The following is a 22,644-nucleotide window of genomic DNA, read 5'->3' on the forward strand; positions in this document are numbered from 1 at the left end:
CTACATGTTAACCGCCTTAAGCCCCACTTAGAGAGGACCGAAGTGGGCATGCTGCTGGCCACTGATGATGGAATGGAAGAGGAGACCGAGCCTCTTCCTGACCTCTTAGTGGCCTCTGAGAAAGATGGGTCAGTGGATGGAGTTAACCTCTCACCCACCCTGACGCCCGAACAACAGGAAGACTGCCGCCACTTGCTGGGACAGTTTTCCGACCGATTCTCCCTGGTTCCTGGTGTCACAGATTGGTGCGTCCATGATGTGGACACAGGAGACAGCTTACCTGTGAAGCACAAGGCTTACAGGGTAACTGACAGGGTCAGAGCTTGCATCAAGGAGGAGGTCTCCAAAATGCTTGCGCTAGGGGTGATTGAGTCCTCCAGCAGTCCTTGGTCCAGCCCCGTGGTCTTGGTCCCCAAAGCTGCTGCGCCGGGAGCCACACCTGAACTCCGGTTCTGTGTGGACTACAGAGGACTCGATTCCGTCACGAAGACTGACGCGCACCCCATCCCCAGAGCTGATGAGCTCATTGATCGGCTGGGGGCTGCCCGGTTCCTCAGTACGTTTGATTTAACGTCTGGGTACTGGCAGGTCGCCTTGACCGATGGGGCCAAAGAGAGGTCAGCATTCTCTACACCAGATGGGCACTTCCAGTTCCGAGTCATGCCATTTGGGATGAAGAATGCCCCTGCCACCTTTCAGAGGTTGGTCAACCAGGTACTGGTTGGGCTGGATGCGTTCAGTGCCGCCTACCTGGATGACATCGCAGTGTTCAGTGCCACCTGGCCTGAACACCTGCGCCACCTCTGGGAAGTGTTGATGGCGCTGCGCCGAGCAGGCCTCACGATCAAGGCAAGCAAGTGCCAGATCGGGCAGGGTTCCGTGGTATACTTGGGACACCAAGTGGGGAGTGGCAAGGTGGCACCCTTGCAACCCAAAATTGAGACCATCCTGGCTTGGGAACCCCCCAAGACGCAGACCGCAGTGAGGGCCTTCCTGGGGCTCACTGGGTACTACAGGAGGTTTGTCAAGGGCTATGGAACGATCGTTGCCCCCTTGACAGAGCTGACTTCGAAGAAGCAGCCCAGGAACGTGATTTGGACTGACACCTGTCAGAAAGCTTTCGACACCCTGAAGACTGCCATGTGCACGGCGCCCGTGCTCTTGGCCCCTGACTTCTCCAAGGAATTCCTAGTCCAGACAGACGCTTCAGAGCATGGTGTGGGGGCTGTTCTTTCACAGATGACTGAGGAGGGCTGGGACCAACCCGTAGCCTTCATCAGTAGGAGGTTACTTCCACGGGAAAGTAGGTGGAGTGCAATTGAGCGAGAAGCGTTTGCTGTGGTCTGGGCGCTGAAGAAGCTAAGACCCTACTTGTTTGGGTCTCACTTCCGGGTTCAGACGGACCACAGGCCCCTCAGATGGTTGATGCAAATGAGGGGTGAAAACCCGAAGCTGTTGAGGTGGTCCATCTCCCTACAGGGTATGGACTTTACGGTGGAACACCGTCCTGGTACAGATCACGCCAACGCTGACGGTCTGTCCAGGTATTTCCGCCTTAGTGACGAGGAACCCCCTGGGCAAGGGTAGTTCTCCCCACATTTCAGCTGGAGGGGACACGTGTTAGACCTGGCACTTTGGCGTGAGTTTCCCTTCCACTTTTTGATGGTGTGCCTCGATTGTTTTGCTGGTGTTGTCCGCTCAGGGCACTGCGCCACGGCTAATCCGTGCCGCAGTGCAAGTGCTCCCTAAGTAAAGTGTACCTGAAATTGATGTCCATGATTGGTTTATTGGATTCACTGTCAGTCCCCAGTAAAGTGCACCAGGGGTGCCAGGGCTTGTGAATGCCAATGCTGCTGGTGGGCTTGCAGCGCTGGTTGCGCCACCCACGGAAGCGGCCTTGTAAAGTACGTCTAGGATCTGCCACCGCAGACCCTGTGCGCGGTCCGGGACCGTCGCGCTGACTGCGCAAGTGCCCCCACTTGCCAGTCCCTAAACCTTCCCTTACCTACATATTAGCCACCCCTCTGGTAGGCCCGAGGGCAGGGTGCATTGTAGGCATAAGGTAGGACATGCCCTGATGTGTGTGGCATGTCTTAGTAGTGAATTACAGCCCTTGTCGTTTTTCACTATTGAAGGCTACCTGCTCTCCATAGGCCAGAATGGGCTGCTGGGATCACGCCAACGCTGTGACCCCAGTGGACTCAGAGAGCATGGTAGAGTGTCAAGTTTGGTATGCCTGAACTCAGAATAATAAAATACTTCTTGTAGTCAAGTTTATTTTAATATCCTGGGTTTGTAAATACTACTTTTAGAAAGTTAGTATTTACTGACCTGACCATCTCAGTCCGCCTCTGCTGTGTGTATGTGTTCTGCCTGGCAACAGTAAGGAGCAGGGTGGGGGAGTCCCCAGAGACAGGTTGGCTGCCAGGTGGTGGGTAGAGAGATTACACCTGGATGGGTGGGAGGAGTACACCTTGACTCTTGAATAGACCTGTGCTCTGCCACCACAAAGCCGGCGCCACCCCCTGTGGGGCGGCTGATGTCTCTGCCCTGCTGCTGAAAGGAAAGAGCAGAGTCACCATAACAAAGTGCTCCAGAACTGGACTGAGCCAGGCCTAGGCCCCCTGGCGCTAAAGAACAAAAGAATCATGGTATAAAAGTAGGAGCCTGGCTCCTAAGAAATCAGAATCCTGTTTACCACAAAGGACCTCTGCCCGACTAGAAGGAGAAGAAGACGCCGGAGGAGCTGGCCTGCTGCTTGCCTTGCTGAGAGAGGAGAGGAAGAGACTTACTGAAAAGACTTTGCTACTTTGTGCTTGAACATTCTCCAAGGGCTTGATCTGAGCTTGCCCCCTGAACTGAACCCCAGGAACAGTGGGTTCTTTGTGCTTCTTGCTCGTCCTCCAATTCGAGCCGTGTGTGCATCCCGCTGGAAAAGAGACTGCGCCCCTCATCGCCCCTCCTAGGGCCGTGACACTCAGAAGCTCGCCTGCCTCCAACCCGTGAGAGCCCCGCTCCGTCCCGAGCCGCTCTCTGTCCCCGGGCCAGGCCGCCTGCATCCCTGTCACCGCCTGCTACTGGAGCGCGCTGACCGCGCTATCACCCCTCCTGCCGGAAGCCGTCCGACGACTGTGATCTACGCCGGGTCACCCAGCTGCACTGACTGTGCCCTGTGGCCCCGCTTCGCTATCCTCGGACATCTCAGGCCGCGCCGCCCCCGCTGTGGAGACCCTCCTGCACCGCCGTGCTAAAGGGTCGTGGGCCGCGCCTGCCTACTTGCCCACACCTGCTGATTGAGGACCCAAGAACACTTCCCAAGCTGAGAGTTGCACCGACCTGTGCCGGCTCTCCACCTCACGAAAGAAGTTCCAGTATCGGGCTCGGGGCCCGCAACGCCTTATTTCCCCGTTCGCAGGAGCCGATCTCTGGGAGTACTGGAACTACAAGTAAAGAGACTACAAAGTATCCATTTGAAACTACGAACCCAGAACATTTGCCTGCTTTACAACCTGGTGGCATAGCGAAAACGTTATTGGTCTTGTGATAAGTCTGTTGAGATATATATACCTTATTTTTACATAAAGGATCGTATTTTTATATATATCCAAGTCTGGTGTCCGTTTCTGGGGGGATTGATGTATTTACTGTGTGTATGATTGTAAGTGCTTAACCAACAACGCCTGAGGAATCGCCTTGGCTGCTCACGCCACGCACCTAGAGGGTGAGCAAGGGTCATTCGCGAGGGGTTATCCTGCGCCCTGACGTGGAGGAGAGGGTTCCTGCTTGACACAAGGGCAACCTTGCGCCAACCAGAGATCCCCGACTCTAACATGGGTGATTAGATGGATGGATGGAAAGGTGGATGGATGAATAAGTGAAAAGTGTAGATGGATGAGTGAAAGGGATGATGGATAGATGGATGAATGGATGGATGGAAGGAAGGATGGATGGAGTGAAATCGTGGATGGATAGATGAGCATGAGGATGGATGGCTGGTTGAAGGGATGGGTGGATGGAAGGATGGATGAGCGAAATAATGGATGCGGATAGGTTTCTAAATGAAAGGATAGGTTTGGACAGAGGTCACAACACTCCACTTTAGCAACTATAGTGGAAATGGAGTTCTTGATGGGCCTCTTCTGTCTGCAAATCGACAGACAAGGGCTCTTAATTAATGTGAAAGGGTAGGCAAGTGACTGTATGGATGATGGATGCGTGGATGAGTTAAAGGGTGGATGGATGAGTAAGTGAAAAGGATGGTGGATGGAAGGATAGACGCAGATGGATTGATGAGTGCTGAACTGCTATGTTGACTTGGCATTAAACCCCCTTGCTAAGCCTTAAACTCCCATTTTATTACATATATGTCAGCCCTTCCTGACCAAAAACAATCAGCCCAGCAAGGCATGCACCCTTGCATCATGGGGCAAGGGTGCATGCGTTGGGCCATGGCAGGCCTGTCTGGGCCTGCGCTATGGGAGAGGACTCAAATGTCCAAAACTGCTTCGATATGGTGCATGCACTTTGCTATGTTGATCTACAATGAAAGCTACAAAATGAGGCCATTAAACCCTACTATGTACACTCTTGAGAACAGCTGTCAAAGATGAGCATCAACCTACATTTTCTCACATTTCAGAGCATGCAACACCTATTCCTGATCAGCAACTTGTCCTACAAGTGAATCCTGTGGTGGGTGGGTGTCAAGATATCCCCCAGGAACTGTTTGCAAACATCCGAACCCCCTCTCTTGTTACAAAAAGGACAAGCTGCATTACGAGGTCTCCACATCACCTGTCTGGCACCCGTCAAGCGCAACCTCCCACCACATCGAACCATCAGACTCACAGGACCTGCCAAATATTTTTGAACAATGTGTTGTGAAAGCGCAGATTCAGTTGTCAGAGTAGGTGCGGACAGGGATGGAGACCATGGAAGCCACCATAGAGGGAGTCCGTCCATGCCTCAAATCCAATAAGGGTCGTGCAGAACCTGGAAGAGGCACCAACTCTATGCTCCATGGCTTGAGCCGGTGTCTGACTGACATCGTTGGTGTCATGCGGCAGAGGCAGAATCAAATGCCCTGCACAAGTGGCATGAGTGAGGTTGTCAACAGGCCGGGAGCCATCCAGAATATTCTGGATTATATGGAGCAGATGCAGGACTTCTACATTACCACAATGGCTGCCTACCGCCGTAATGTAGCTGCTGTGCTGGCAAACTAGCAAGTCATACTCAATGCATTGCTGCCTTACCTGTTGGCACAGGGAAGGCTGCTAGGAACCTGACTCCTACATCTTCAGCACTGATGTGTGTGTGCCTCCTTTGGCTCCGGGACCTTCGAAATTACCCTCACCTGAGCCAACACACATCAGAGGAAGAAGATGTGGATTTTATTTCTGTGCTAAGGAAAACTGCACAGTAGCATTTCTCTTTGCCATCTGGCCAAATTCTCCATTGTCTCGTGCTACTTGTTATGCAAGTGCACCCCTAAACTGGAACTGTGCACCATTTTCTTGAGCACTGCTTGATCTCTTATCTATCTGTGGACTGTAAATTTAATTTTTGTGGGATAATGGCAATTGGACATTCCTCCACACTGAAACATTTCTCTCCTCTGCATGTCCCGTGACATGTATTCCCCATGGACTGTGCCTGGACATCCACAGGCTCATCCTCTATGTTAGAGGATGTTGGTTTTTGGCATGCCAGTTGGACCTTGATCCTTGGTGTTTTGTCTCAATAAATTGACATTTCATGTTCTACAGGCATGGTGTAACTTTGTCCATGAGTGGAGTGACTAGTTCATGGTGGATGTTTTGCAAGGTAGAGGCTATCAAATGATGCACAATGTTGGTATGACAACCAGTAGTATTTTTTTTTTTTAAATCAATGGGTAAATGGTACAAGCTCTTCAGATTGCCAGCTAAAGTTTCCGGGTGGCATCCAAATGTGAATATTTGCTATGCAACAGTAGTTGACCTAACAATGTGATGTACAAATGTAGCTAATGCCCATGGGGCTGATAGAAAAGGCATATTAGACTGGAAACCCTGGTGGTGGTATTGCAATTTGCTGCTTTGGAAAGTGTTTAAGTGATTTCCATTAGTGTGCTGGCAAGCACATCCTATATTTGTCACAATGTTTTCACAACTTCACGGATATAGCGTGTGCTACACGTACCAAACATATGCGCAAAATGACCATTAGAGCTACCCTGGGTTGTGTGTCCATTCACCGATCAAGTTCACACTTAACTTAACTTTGGTAATATGTATGACACTTAAGTTTAATCAAATCTATTGAATAAAACTATTAGTCAAAAACAAGATATAGATGCATATCAGGCAAACTGCATTCTCTTCTGCAATGTTGTACATCTAACGAAAAGTGCAGGAAGGCATATCAGGTACATGATATGGAACATTCCTGTTTTCAGATCCAATGCGCTGGAGTACAAAGAGCTGCTTTATGCTAACACAGACCGCCTAGCAGCATGGTGCATGGGGGCATGTGTTGCAGAGGTAATTGTGTTTGTGTAGGAAAGGACAAGTTCCAGATAGTACACTGCATTGAGCCTGTAAAACACTGTAATAGCTGTATTCATAATGCAGCACACATATAAAAAAAAAAGTAGAGAGTGATTACCAATAGGCATCTTAATCTCTCTTGACCTCCCTTACACATGTACTGTACAGATGTGTCAATCTGACACTTTACCGGGTTTAAGGCACTTTGAAATCCTGGAACTGTGTAAGGGTCCACAGATGTAGCTTTAAAAAACCCACAATATCACTGATTGAACACCCCTGTCACACGGACTACTGCAGAATAAAGTGGCATACATGTCAAAGGCCTTGTTAACTCAGGAAATATGCATTTCTGTGGGCTAGGATATGGGTTGCCATACTTTTCCTCCGGTGCTTCAGATACAGTTTCTCAACTGTAGTACTGTGCTGCTTGCCAATGAGGCAATCTGACTCCTGTAGTTCCACCTATTGACCCACATAGGCACAAACCTTACACTCTGAACCCAGCATGTGTATAACAAAACCTGAGCAGATTACACCATTTACTAGGTGTATAGGAAGTAAGCAGTTGTGAAAATGGAAAACTGATTTGTTGACAAATTTCTATGAATATATAAAACGTAATATAAAATCTCCTACACTATAACGACCTAAAATATGAATGCATACACAATCTTAAACTAACTTAGCTACACTGTCATACTAACACTCTACCTTATTCCAACTAACTGTACCTTATACTACTCTACACATGTATCCACAACAGACAGCAAAAACATCAACTCCCATCCCCCATACGAGATGATTTGACCTGAGACTCACATTAATTATATCTAAACGCAGACTAACTAAACACAGAATGCTAAACAAACATATATTTTTATAATTTTTTGAAAAAAATGTTTTTACGTTAAATCTTATAAACACATACTGTACATCAATCCCCCAACCACTACTTATAATGAACCTACATATCCTATTTCAAATATAAAACACTATAACTACACTAACAGGTAAGAAAAGATAACTAAACTAAGAATAATATAATACCTAACCTACAGTAACCAAATACATCTAAGTCAAAAATTACAGAACAAAAACATTTTGTGAGGCCATGGTTGGATTTGGGTGGGCGTACAAGCTTTAAGTCAATGTGTGTCATTGTCTGTTGTAAGGTGGCCACCATCTGCAGTAGGTTGGCCAGCTGCAACTGTACCCCTGCCAGCTTTATGCACACGTCCTGCTGGCCGTTTTCTAGTTTTTCCACCTTTTACCAAAAGTGTGGCAGTTGGATGTTAGTGGATGCTGCAGCTGCAGATCCAGGTGGGGAAGGGGTGGAGGGGCCATAGAGTGGGGCTGTGGAAGGTCCAGCTAGGGTGACAGTGGAGGGTCCAGAGAGTGGTGCAGAGGAAGGTCCAGATAGGGGAGCAGTGGAGGGTCCTGAGCTTCGTGCTGTTGAGGGTCCAGGCAGTGGCGACGATAATGGTCCTGGTTGTGGGGAAGTGGGGGCTCCTGCTGCTGGTCCAAATAGCATTATAGGTCCACCGACAAAGCTTATGTTTTCCTGAAGCCTCTATTGGATAGTTGAGGCTGAGGTGGGGACATCCATATCCATGCAGTTTTGGCCTTTTCGCATTGTTTGTCAATTTTCCTGAAATAATTAGCGACATGGCAAAAGTGCCAGTATCTCTTGAGTCGTATCCTGTACTGACGTTCCTCAGTTGGGGTCATGTTGGCCGTCATAGATGGATGACATATACATCAGTCAACACTTATATTTTAGCACTTGAACACATTCACATTCAAGCAATCTTTTGTTTGGCATAAGAGGCATGGGATGGCAAACAACCATACATCTCTTTAAACATCATCAATGTAAAAAAGATTAAAATATATGCACTCCGCAAGGTACAATTTAAATTCTACATTGACTTGGCCGTGATGGAACATGGTCAGCCATTGACAATCTAAATTGACATGTAACCGTGTTCATATTAGGCTCAAAGTTAGGATATGCAGGCATGTGCACCTGGTATGGTACACATAGTTCATGTATGTAAACTCAAGGGCCTGGCATTACACATGGCTGAGGGTGCAACATATGTGCTAGCAGTCTAATATATGGTGTGTTGGCTTATACATTCATGTTTTTCTAATTACTATCCTTGGAATTTTTAAATAGCAAGTAGACGGGACATACACCTGGCACCATTTTGCATCTGGATCAGCCTCATTTATGAGCTTTGCCATAGTGCAGCACCGCAGACCTTCCTGCTGCGCTGCCCTTCAGAAAAAGAAAATGGCAGGACTGTGCTATATCCATCATATACGGCGCATTCCTATCCTTTTCTCCTGTGCTGGCGCTCAATGGGCTGCTGTGCGCCAACGCAGTCACCATGGTGCAAGGGTGTCGGTGTTGCGGGTATGATAATTTTTATGCAGGAAGGGAAACCTTCCTACATCAAAACAATCACAAGAGCCATTTTCCACTTTCTATGTGTGGTGCAGAATGAAGATATATCTCCTTATTGTGCCTCCCTTACGCCTCCCCTATTGGCGCTACCTCAGAGTTACAATTTCTCATAAATCTGGGGCAGTGTCAATAAGCCACGGATGTTGCTGGAAAGCCTCCCAGCAACACCCAATGCACGCCCTTCTAAAGCAGAAAACTGAATTCTAGGGAACAATATTTACAAAGCAGCATGAAGCCAAAAAAAGTGGCTTAGTGCTGCCTGGTAAATATGGAGCAGGCTCCTGCACCACCGGATCATCACAAAAAGTGATGCACCTGTGGCGCAAGGGGCTTATGAATAAGCCCCCATATATTTTGTGAGTATTGCTTGTGAATTTGGTGCTGGACAGTGCCACAAGGAATCTATTTGTACAGCTCTGCATCATAAAAATGTGCTGGAAAGCATCATGTCAACTAGAGTTGGTGCATTCCTGTCCAACCACCAAACATTGTGCACATACAGCAGCCAACTGCCAACACAAGACTCCTTGCACCATGGTACAAGGGCACCTGTGTTGGTGCATGGCAGACCATTGTGTGCAGGTCCTGGGGAAAATGGCAGTAATTCACTCTATCTCATTGATATGATGCATTCCTGCTCTTTAGTTGTGAAGCAGGCCTGTACAGCATTTATCTTTGTGTGCAAGGTAAGCCCTGAAACTATTAGATATAGACAGTGCATCATTTAACTGCTATAAACAGGTTGTTCCTTAGGTCAAACCTGCCATTCCCCGAAGTCTCCTCTGTCAGAACTGCTCCCATGAGAACATTTTGCAATATTCTGATTGATGATCTGGTCATAAATTGCATGATTACAACTGTGATCTCTAATGAGCAGCCAAGACCAAGGGGTGAACACAACTAATCTGTTTTTTGAATGAATATAGGATGTGTGGCCACAATTTAACAAATGGCTATATGTGACTATACCACTGTTCATGTCAGCTGAAAAGTGGCATGGCACCTATGCCACATAACTGTGAAACTGCTGTCTTTATTATAAAGCAACCAATATGCCGTGTATGTTCACATTGTACTTTACTTTCTCGTCTTCAAAGTCGGTTTTGGTTTGTCTTTTCACTTGGGATTACATACTTTTCCTTTCTCCTTTGAGAAACACTTACAAATTGTTTTTCTAAATTATTTTGGTCTAATAAAAATCAGTTTGGCTGAACCTCAGTTGTTCACACATACTGGCTGTGCTGAAATCAATCTCAAAATTCCTTATTCAAGACTACTGTTGATTTAATCACACATGGTGTTATAAAGATGTATTCTATACCGAAAGATCTGTGAACAAAACATTTCTAAGAATGAGTTCCATGTGAATGCTTGTTCCAAGGATAACTTGATACCCCTCTTCACTTGGACATATGGGGAGCTCTTGTTAAATATACCTAGCGCTGTGTGAAAGAAGCACATATTGACAAGGCCAGGAAAAGCCCTGTAAAGTGGCTTGACATGGCCTTGAAAATATGGCAGACCACATTGTGCTACTGGAACGTCAAACAAATGAAGGCCCTTATTTATGAAGGGCTTTTGCCACCGATGCGTCACTTTTGTGATCCTGCGTGGCGTAAAAAATGCACCTCACTATGTCATATTTATGAAGTGACACATAAAGGCAGATGTGGCACTTTGTAAACCCCTGCGCTACATTACACCTGTGCCAGGTATAACTGGTGGGCGCTCCCCTGTAAAAAAAGACGCATAGAAGTGGTGCAGTGAAATCTCTGAGATGTCACTGCGCCACTTGTAGGAGTTTACTGCTTTAAATCCTTATGCCTTAATCACAGCAAGTGTAAGGACTGGTGCATGTTCTTTTACATGGGACTCACCCATGTGTAATGACACATTGCTGGAGTTGCATCTGTTTTGCAACACACTCCAGCAATGTGTCATTACTGCCCCACAAGATACAGCCGAATTCCTGGCTTATCTGGTAGATTCTTGCGACATGGAGCACTGTACTGCAAATACGTCGCATCCAAGGCGTCGCAAGGAGGGCGCGATGAAAAGTGTTGCATCGCTGTTTTCAACCAGCAATGCAAAGCTTTTCATAAATGAGGCCCTAAGTTCCAGCTGTGCAAGGGACCCTCATAAATGAGGCCCTTATATGTTAACCTCTACTGCACTGCATGACATAGGTTTGCTAAATTATGTTTTCCTTGAGGCTATGTACATGTATTGTGATGTATTGTCATATTTGAGTGAGGATTTCATGATGGCATATTCAAACATTGCTCAACATGCCACATACAAGTAATTAATGACAACATCTTAATTTAGCAATAGGAATCAGCCAAAAGCTCATTGTGTATGGCAACCCACCAACGATTCCAGAAAATTCGAGGCCTAGATGGTCCAGGCTCGCGGTTAACAAAGTCTGCCCACTGATGTTTGTATTGTCACAGGTTCCTCTCCACGCCAAAGATACACTTCATCTGGTACCGCACATTCTCTCCCCGGTACTTCCCCTCCTGTTTTGGCTTCCCCCAGAGTACCCTGCAGCTACTGCCAATCATGTTCGGAAGATAGTGGACGATGAGCCACAGTAGACCCCCAAACTCCTGCTCAGTCAGGTTCCTGGATCTGCCCGTCATCTCTGCAAAAACCCTAAATACACCGTACCAAGAAAATCTAAACACTATGAAAAAGACTAACACTTCCTCTATAACTAATACCTAATACCCCTATCAAGACAAATACCCCTTTATGAATAGAACAAAACTTCACAATTCACAACACAACAACTTAGACAGTTTAGTGGCACAATCAAAAATGTACAGACAGATAAACAACTTTCGCACAATACCGAAATCACCATCAAGCAAATCCAACCTCCTACACCAAGCAAAGACAAAAAGACAGTGAAGGGAAATTAGTACTTCCTTGCTTACAGCATAGCAGGCACATGATATCATATCCTGTGTGGATGCGACACGTTTTTGACTTATGCATGAATTTTAGTCATGTGCGTGACAATTTACTGATGCATCACTTAGCTATAATGTTATTAGTAAGTTACGCATTGTAAGAAGCATTATTGTGCATGCAGTACAACTGATATGTGTTTCCCAGCTGACATAATGTAGTCTCAAGTGCCACATTTGTTTTGAAAGCATTAATTTCAGCTGTAAACTTTTTTAAAATAAGGAGAAATTTGGCAACTGTATATACTCTTTTGTATCTCAACAAGGTACCTATTGCTAGTTTTTGGATGCAAAAAATTTTACGTTTCATCTTCAAATGTCAATTTGGGCTCGATAGCTGAATGGGCAAGGGGCTCAATTTGGCGTTAGATACGCAAACGTTAGTTTTACTTTCAAGCAAGATTTGACATGGTCAAATTTTGACATTAAGTGCTGATACCTCCAATTTCATTCAATGGCATAATTTTGCAGTCACCAAAGTCCCTGTGGATCATGCTACCTGATTCAGACAGAGAGCAAAATTTGACGTTTCATCTTCAAACGTCAATTTGGGCTTCATAGCTGAATAGGCAATGGGCTCAATTTGATGTTAGAGACACAAACGTCAGTTTTACTTACAAGTTAGATTTGACATGGTCAAACTTTGACATTAAGGGCTGATACCCACACTTTTATTCCCTGAGATCGTTTAAAGTTCAGCAATGTCCCAGTGGATGCTTCTGCATGACTTTGCATTGAAATTTGATTAGTTACAACCACGTTGTTACCGTTAAGAAAATCGTACTACGTTTCCAACTGTAGTGTAACTGTTCATACTATGGTGTCACCTTCACATATGTACTTTATTTGTTTAAAACCTATGCAATTTCTAAAGGCACATTTGACTTATTACACTTGGCAATGGACAGTACCTAGGGCCTCATTTATGAGGTTTTGGCATAGAGCAGTGCTGCAAGGAATCATGGTGCAAGGGTACCTGCATTGCGGGGCTAATTGATTTTGTGCAGGAAGGGACACCTTCCTGCACAAAATCAATCAATTCAGGTGATTTCCTCTTTCTATATGTGCTTTCTATAGTACGAATAGAAAAATGAAAACATCTAAACATTTCTCCTTGTTGCACCTTCTTAACACCACCCTTGGGCCGACGTTAGATTTAGACGCAATCCCAGGTTTATGATCTCTTGTAAATTGGGAACGTGTCAGATACCATGAGTGTTGCATGGGAACACTCACAGCAACACCCATGGAATGCTCCTTTCACACAGTGTTCTGCATGAAAGGAGCACATATTGACAAAGCCAAGAAAAGCCACGTTAAGTTGCTTTACATAGCCTTGTAAATATACTGGGGCACATTGCGCCACCCGAATGTCTAAACAGTGATGTTCCGGTGCCACAAGGGGCCTAATACATGCAGCGCTTAGTTTTCCACTGATGGTGGCTTACGCCTGGCATCCGACATGTGTGTTCAATTCTGAGACCTACTACAAGTCTAATGTTTGTCTGTAATTGCAAACATTTAATGTAACATGTAATGAACACACAGGCAAGTACTGGTTTTAGACTTTTATTGTGAAGTTAGAAACTCAAATCATATTGTATTATGAACAATATGGGCATGTCTGGGACTGCCTGCTGCAGTGTTAGGATTTAGTTGAGCCTGGGCATCCTCCTCCATCTGCTCAGGAATTTGAATGTCATCATCCCAGGGGACATTTGTCTGCACACATATGTTGTGCAGTATTGCACATGCCAAGATTATTTTGCAGACAGTTTGTGGGGAGTACAGCAAGCGACCACCAGAAATGTCCAGGGACCTGTACCTGGCCTTGAGCAGGCCAAAGGTCCTTTCAACTATGTTTCTTGTTCTGCACAGAGCCGGGTCAGAGGCTTTTTCCGGGGCCGCCTGTGGGTTTCCAAAGGGTGTCATGACCCATGGCTGGATCCCAGATCCCTGCTCAGCTGAAAAGTATAGACACATATACCACTGTCACTTCTTTGACACAGTTACTGCTACAAGATAGGTCATATGGTTTGTGTGTTGTTCCTTTTTAAGACATATCTATTAGTTTGTTCACAAATTATTGGGCAAATAAACAGGCCCCATGTGCCGTTGGTGCATCACTTTTAATATGTGAAAAAGTGACATACCAGCAGCACAAGTGTCTTGTAAATTACCCCCTTGTTTATTTGTTCCACCATAGGTACCTGTGGACATGGGAGACCTATGTCACAAAGACACATTCATGTTTCCATGAATAGACACAAATGTGTGTTGTGATACATGAAATGTCTTTTTAAACAAGGAGGTTACATGTTGACACAACCACATCCCCCCTGAATACTATTACATAAACACATGAATGCTGCACCACATTTGTCAAAGCCATGCAATACTTTGTGCCGTTCAACATTAGTAAGTGCAACATGGTGCCTTTATGTATGTTGACATTTTCATTTAGGGACTTATTTATGGGACCCCTTGTACTGCCTGAATGTCTCTTTTTGTGACGCTCTGGTGGCACAGGCACCTGCTCCATATTTATCAGTCACCATTAAGACACTTTTTTGGCTTAATGCTGCCTAGTAAATATCATTCCCTTTAACGCAGTTTTCTGTGTTAAAGAGGTGTGCACTAGGTGTTGCTGGTGCCGTTCTTAGCAACATCTATGGCTTTTTGACACTGCCCCAGATTTACGAGAAATCCTAACTCTGAGGTAGCGCCAAAAACTTATGCCCCCCCAGGGGAGGCATAAGGTAGGCACAACGAGGCAAAATATCTTTATTTCTCCTTGTTTTTCCTTTTTCTATGTGTGCTGCATTCTGCAGCACTCATAGAAAGAGGATAAAGCCTCTTGTGATTGCGTTTGTGCAGGAAGGTTTCCCTTCCTGCACAAGAATAAACATTACCACAAGGCAGGCACATTTGCACCATGGTACAAAGGTGTCTGCATTGGCACACAGAATCCCATTGTGCGCCGCGCAGGGGGAAGGACAGGAATGCGCAGTATCTGATAGACATGGCACATTTCTGCCCTTTTCTTTTGCCATAGAGCAGAGCAGCAGGAAGGCCTGTGGTGCTGCCCTATGGCAAAAACTCATAAATGAGGGCTTCCTTTGTTTTCAGCACACATGTACCATGATACATGGGGCATATGATTGCTAAACCCCTCTACTTACAGTTCCTATGTGCGTCAACAGACACTATCATGGGTATGATGTGATCCATTTGTACATGTTATGGGTTTTGTTGGTTGTTACTGTTTAGCTTACCTACAAGTAGGCCATTGCCATACTGGCCCTTTTTAAAGTGGCCATTAATGATGCTGTGCCGGAATCTGAGCGCATCATATACGCTGCCAAGTTATTTTGCCTGAGCGTTTGTGAAGAGGCCCTGATCATCCACTATGGCCTGTACATTGATGGAGTGGGTGTGTTTCTGGTTCCTATACAAATGTGAGGTGGCTGCAGGAGGTGCAGATTCCACATGCATGCAATCCATGGCACCAACCAGGTGTGGGAATCCAGCCATGTCATAGAAGCCTTGCTTTATCTCCATCTGCAGTTCCAAGGTGTTGGGGAAAAGGAGGTAGCAGGGTGTCAGTTGAATGATGGCATCCAGGACAGTGGGAAGGATGGCTGAGATATTCCAGCCACTTTGGCGACTGTTGTTTGGAAGGAGCCCAAAGCCAGCATATGTAACACAGCCATGAGCTTAGCCTGTGGTGGTATGTTGATAGGCTTGTTAGCTGTGAGCCCTAGCCTTGGAGCAATCATGTGTAGCAGGTCTACTATAGACTGCTTCTTCAGGCAATGAAGATTGATGACCGCCTCCTCCCTGAAGGTCTATCAGAGTGCTCCTTTGGCATAATCTGTGCTCCTTTCTCCTATATTGCCTTCTTGGGAGTGATGGAGGGGGTGGGCTCCCAGCTGCAAAATTACTACTTCCATGCAAGGGTTCTAGTTGCAGCACTGCCCTCTCCAGCTTCTCCTCACATATCTGTATGGATGATTCATTTCCTACGTGTGTGTTTTGCATGCACAGCGATTTTGATGTTACCGCAACGCTGCGCCACTTAGGCTCTGGCTGTGTCACTTTTGCAAATGTCATAAATATCCATGCAACACTGTCATGCATGAATTTACGAGGGAACACCTACCTTGCATATTTTAATACTTAGGTGACGCAGTGCATTCCGACACGGAGTCTTCTTGACGCATGGGTGGGAAAGGTGACGCAGCCTCACGGCTACGTCACCTTATAACTATGGAGTCATTTTTGCGCTGCCAATGCGTCAAACATTTTGACACCAATGACGCATCAGCAGTGCAATGTCAAAGGGCCGGTGAATTACTGCCCTTTGACGCAGCGCAGCTGCGTGGCGCTGCATGAAGGAATGATAAATCTGCTCCTGTGTGTACTGAGGACAGTTGCTTAGTTTGTTATATGATATTCATAAAATGGCGACGTCTATAAATTATGAACATGGGTTACACAAGGATGGATAATTCGCTGTCTTCGGAAAGGAGAAGCTGCAGCATATTATTCCACTTTACAGCTAACAGAAATGTTAAATGAAGAGTAAGTCAGAGGGACTCAGAGCTGGCAGCATAATGGTCTTGAAATGCCTCGTGCAGGAAAGGTACAGGAACTTTGGCGAAGTTACAAAGAGTTTAATTATATCATTGGTAATTAAAACTATACTTTTCATACTTGCTCGGCGGCACAATGGAAGCGAAGACATCTAGACAGAGTTCATGTGACACGAAATCATTAGAAGGTTCTAACTGTCTGAGCTTGATAGAGAGACAAAGTTCACTGAATATTTTTCAGCACTGGATATGCTACCCTCTCGAGAAACCTGCAGAGCAGAGACAAGCGAAGAACAAATTGAGGAAAAGTAAAATGCTGCTTTTATAATTCAGTCTTGGTGCATTCATTTCCTTGCAGTTTAAAAATTGTCACTTTGACATTTAATTCTCTGCTTGATTCTACCTCACTCGTGTGGTTGCTCTCGCGCTAAATAAACCCTGACCCTTGGAATTAGTCTGACTGAAAGTTTCGCGTTGTTCCAGAAAGGGCTTCACACGGAACTGACAGCTGAAGCATTCTTCATGTTAACCAACGGAGAGCAAAATACAGCGCCTTATTACATGAGGTGCGCACCAGCTAATCTAAGACAGGTCCCTGCCACAGCGATGGCGTCGCAAGGAGTTGACGAACAGGTGCTGCGGTTTTAGGCCACCGTAGGCAGACGTAAACCTTGTTTGTCACTAGAACTCAAAAAGGAAATGCTGCTTTTGACTGATAATTTAGCAGCATTTGTTAACGTCAGTGATGTAATTATACAGCTCAATAGAACGCAACACAAGAACATAAACGAAGAAAAAATGTAATACTGCTCAACAGTTTAAAAGTGACTGCAACGCAATAAACAAAGCAATAATTACATTTGTGAATGCAGCACTTAAAACACAAAAGCAAAAAGAACAGCATTTCACAACAAAATGCAACTCAAAACATATGCACAAAAAGCCCTTGTCACATCTTACCAATTCCATAAACCTATTTTCATTAAATCAGGGTAAAAGGTGTTTGCATCAAGCACTGACTTAGGTAACATTAATGAAATCGCAAAAGTCAAATATGGTTTGTGAAACGGCCGTAGTTGTCTTGTGATGTGCTAGAGTCTTAGCAGTGGTATGTACCGACCCGTTGGCAGTGATGAATGGTTCTTTTCACTAACAATGTAGATAAATGTGCAGCTTTCAAATGAAAACACAATGACATTTGTTACATTTTGACACCAACAGGATAACATTACAGTAGCACAACACACAAAACATCAGCACAATAAAAAGATGAAAGGTCATGAATCTAAAAATCCTCAACAGAAAGCAGCACAACACAGCAAAACCTTTACCCTAAGACACAATAACACTGTCATGTAGCGTTGCTAAGTTTGGTGCGGTTGTGTGTCCTTGAATCTCAGCATCAGTCTGCCTGCTTAAAAGTAGGAAAACATCTTTTGCACATAAGGATCACCTCTACAAGCCTGGTTTCATAATAAACTGGTAAGTGCTGTTTGCACCAATAAGTCTGCAATCGAGGGATCTAGTTACTGTTGGACAAAATGGGTCCTTTTAGATCGATTTATTGTAATTATTTTTAAACTGTTTAGATCAATTTACGTCTGGTGTAACTCATTTGAGGTTTTATTTTGTATTGCTGCTGCCATCCATGGAGCTGTTTACGTTTACATTTACTTTTGTTGTATGTGCTGTACACTTTTATGATTTTACCATAACATCGAATAAAGTTTAATGAACTGAACTATACTGTTTGCATCAAGCACTTCCCCATTCTATACCAAGTGCTTGCAATAACGAATATATGTTGTTACTACTCATGCTTTACATTTCATGCCACTACAACGCGGTGGTTACAACGACCGCGTTGTTACATCGCGAACCATTATATTGCAAGTCCTTACAACGACTTGCTGTAGGGTGCACGCTGGATTTAGGAATAGTATAATTTGCTATTCCTACTCCAGTTTGTGCAACAGCAGGGAAGGTGGTAAATTATAAATCCAACACCCTCTGCCCCCTATCTCAAGCCGTTGTAACGACTTGCGATGTAATGGTTCGCGATGTAACAACGCGGTCGTTGTAACGACCACGTTGTAATGGCATGCGATGTAAGCATGAGTAGTAAACGCTGTTTCCCTGCAATAACCTCTACTGAAAAATGTTATGTGAGCTTGCTCTATGTGATGCTTCACGCTAATTGACGGTTTGTATTAAAATAGAATACATTCAATCTATGCATTGTGAGGTGTAACCAACAACCTGTGTAAATGCTTGATTGGTTACTCTATAAGGGAAAGAACATGACATCTCCATTTGTGAAGAAATGTGGTTTACATAACATGGTAAGTGCTCATAATGCTTTAAGCTGTCAATGCTTTATGGGCTCTGTATACACGTTCTTTAATGCATTTTTATACTTGACCTTGAGAAATGTTTCTTAAGCAGGAGATAATCAAACTTTTTTTCTTTCTTGGCTCCCAGAGCAACACTTTTACATGTTAATGGAATTACTTATCTAAGAGCACGTGTAAATAGGAAATATCCCTTAAATACCAAGAGTAAAAAAGCATGTGTTGGGTGTAGACAACGACGCCAAACTACTTCAATGTCTTTTATTTTGTTAATGTGCCCTAATCACCCCACAGATGGGTACAGTTCTTTAACTTGAAGAAGAAACATGGCAAGTTCCTGCTTCCATTTCTAACAAATACCCAAAGAAGATAAAACAAATTCCCAGTTCATTCTATGGGCTAATGATTTAGGATGATCTGATTAGAACACCATTTCGCTCTCGAGAGATTAACCTAGTGCCAAATGAAGTTTTCCCTATTACTTTGTGATTCCCTATGCTGTCACTATGCACATGTATTCTTCTGAACATGTTAGTGTCCTTCTACTGGACTATACAGGGCTTGGGACAGCTGTCACACGGTCCACGTTGCATCCCAATTTGAAACATTGGTTACTCTCCACCACTTCTTGAGGGACACTTTAAATTAGCCTTTGGTTTTCGGTGACCATTCTTGATGATTTTGAATAAGTGATGATGACACGCTGAGCAAATTACTTTCTCTGATGAGTACTTTTCGAGTGTTTAGAGATAGTCTACAGCTATGTCCCTCTACCTGTTCCCAGTGCTTAAAAGCGAGGTGTGAACACTCCCATGAGTTAGGCAATCAGCTGCTGTCTCATCCACAGACATCTCTGTGTGTGCATAACTCATTTTAGGAGCAGACTAGGGGTTATAACAGCTAATCAAAAATTGCTAACCTCTTTGAGTTTTTCTGCTGGAGATAAAAGACGCTTCTGCAGGGTCACTTGTGGGAATCAGGCACTGTAGTGTATGTAGATGTTAGAAATGGGTTTTGTGGCTGACTAGGGTATGCACCCAAGCCTGGCAGAATCTACAACTCTGGTCTGGATAAAGGACTTACACTTCTGAAATAACCCCTGCTCACCCCCTTGGTAGCTTGGCACAAGCAGTCAGGCTTATCTCAGCGGCAGTGTGTAAAGCATTTGCACATAACCAGCAATGATACAGTGAAAACACTACAAATAGACACCATATCAGTTTTAGAAAAATGCCTTTTATTGATCTGTGTAATACAAGTCTAAAATGATAAAAATCCAACTTACAGTAATCAACATTACCATGAAAGCAAAAATGGACTACATACAAAGTTCCTTGTAGTTGATTGCACCATCTGGGGCTATCACTGCGGTGTGAGCAGACAAATCCAACAGTTCTGTCCAGCAGTGCCGTCGCGGGCCAGCTACGGTGTCGGGGAGACCCATAAAACAGTATCTTTGAAGAAGCAGGATGTTTGACCTTGCAGTGAGCTCTGGAAGAGCCACATCGGCAGGTGTCGGCTTTGGGAGTCAGAGCAGAAGTCGTCAGGCCCTTGAAGTCACACGTTTCGTAGATCAAACTCCTTGAGTTTGAAGACAGAAGTGGCGGAGTCAGCAGGCGTTGAGGCTGCAGTGTGAAGCGGAGCAGTGCAATGTGTGGTGCCCTCATGTCGCAGTGCAGGCAGTGGCTCGGTATCAGTCATCCAGGGGCATCGGTGAGACCTGGGCTGCAGTGGGGAGCACAGCAGTGCTTATTGCGGTGCTTACAGGTCACAGTGCATGCACAGTGTCATCATTACGGAAGTGCTGTCGTTGGTTGACAAACTGGAATCGATGGTGCTGGTGTTGCAGCGCGGAACGTCAAATTCCCCCTTCGGCACAGACCAACTACCTCGGCATTCAATTCACTCAAATAGATTCATTGGTGGGGCCCATAACACCAGTATACTTACACTCCGTTGATCTGTTTTCTGAGGTAAAATACGCTTCCCAACGCTGACATGAGAGGAATACCTTTACCTTACCCTTAAACACATTGCCCTCAGACTCTAAGGTATCCTTCTCATAAGCAGATGGATCATTTAGTTGTTATCTATGATTTTAATGAATAAAATTCGTCTATCTACACATTACTTCTTTACCATTTTTTGCTTATTCAAATAATCGACACAACACATTTGTCAATTAATCAAATATTCTTTATCTAAAAATATTGCAAGAAAAGTTAGAAATCAACATCAGCATTTCAGAGCATCATATTTACCTATTCTGGCTAACGTCATCCTCTAAGTCAATCAGTCAAGGAAGAATTTTATTCAGCAAAGTTAGGCCACAATTCAGTCTCTCAAAGATTCAGGATAACAGATGCCCAGCAGTGTCACCGTCCTCTCCGTCAGCATAACATCAGGAAATCGAGTTTGTCAAAGAAGAGCAAGACCTCAGCATCAACGTATCCGTAGCATTAATCATTTGTTCAATTCCCTACCTACTTTTATAATGAAAATAATATCAAAAAGTATCAAGATCGGGGTTTAGAGAGTCCGGATTGGTCAACTTGGGTTCATGAGGTGAAGTTCTCACATAGTCCGCAAAATGAAGTCATCGCACTTGCTGGTTCCGGTTTTTAAATCAAGCATAGTCTTTTGTCTTGGATGGGTTCCCGGAGCGTCCTTGAAGGGTACATGTTCTCCCGGGGTCAGGTCCAGGCCACTGCTGCTGGCGGTGATGCCTGCGCACTTCACCCAGAACCTCGTGTTGTCAGGGCAGTCACGCTTAATGTCTCGTTCAGCCATCTTGTTTAGGCCGAAATGGTCAACTTAGGCAAAAGAAACACAAACACGTAATTAAAAGATATGATGAATACAAGCCCCAGCTAGGCCCGCAAGAGACAAGGGTTCGCTCTTCTGTAACGCAATCTACAAGGAAGTTGGCACGGAAACTGCAAAGTACAAAGGCAACGTTTATTAACCCTTAAGGGTGGTCCTACAATCCACACAACACTCTTCAGTATTGCAAGGAGTAGCACAAAAAACTTACATACACAGTCCCCTTATATATACAACAGAGGGGCTCATGAGTGGGTGGATAGCACATAAAGTCGAAGAATATTACCATTTAGGGTCATTCTCGATTCTAAATCAATACATGGGCGGAGCTAACACACTCCTTGAGCCCGCGAAAATACATGGTCAAGCAGAACTAATTATAACAGACGTAGTCAGTTCTGGGCATGCGCCAAATGAACAAGAAGACTATTTATAAACTGTTGCTAGGCAGATTACAAGAGCAACTAACACAGAGGTCGGACTCTCCTCATGGCGAACACGTGGCAGTACGTCAATACAAAATGGAGTCCAGACTTCGGCCAACATACTGAAGAGAACACGATAAAGGGAAACATTAATGTTTTCAGTGAATGCTTAATCACGATCTGCCTTAATTTACAACAGACGACCCTTTCAGCATTTACTGAAGACATCCGGCTTCCAGGAATAATCATCGTATATATCAATTATCATCATTCCTTTAACCTCTTTAGCTAGACCCTTCTGGCGAGCAACTTCGGCAATAGCTTTCTTATCTGGAATGCAGAATGAAATGCATACAGAACAGCATAATGGTCCACATTGAATACACATACAGAGAAAAAACAGAATTGCTATGATAATACAGAGGCCAGTTAGAACCTTCCAACCCCAGGCAGTAACCAACGCCCAAAACCATCC

The sequence above is a fragment of the Triturus cristatus genome, chromosome 8 (genome assembly GCF_964204655.1).
Source record: "Triturus cristatus chromosome 8, aTriCri1.1, whole genome shotgun sequence".
Classification (NCBI taxonomy): Eukaryota; Metazoa; Chordata; class Amphibia; order Caudata; family Salamandridae; genus Triturus; species Triturus cristatus.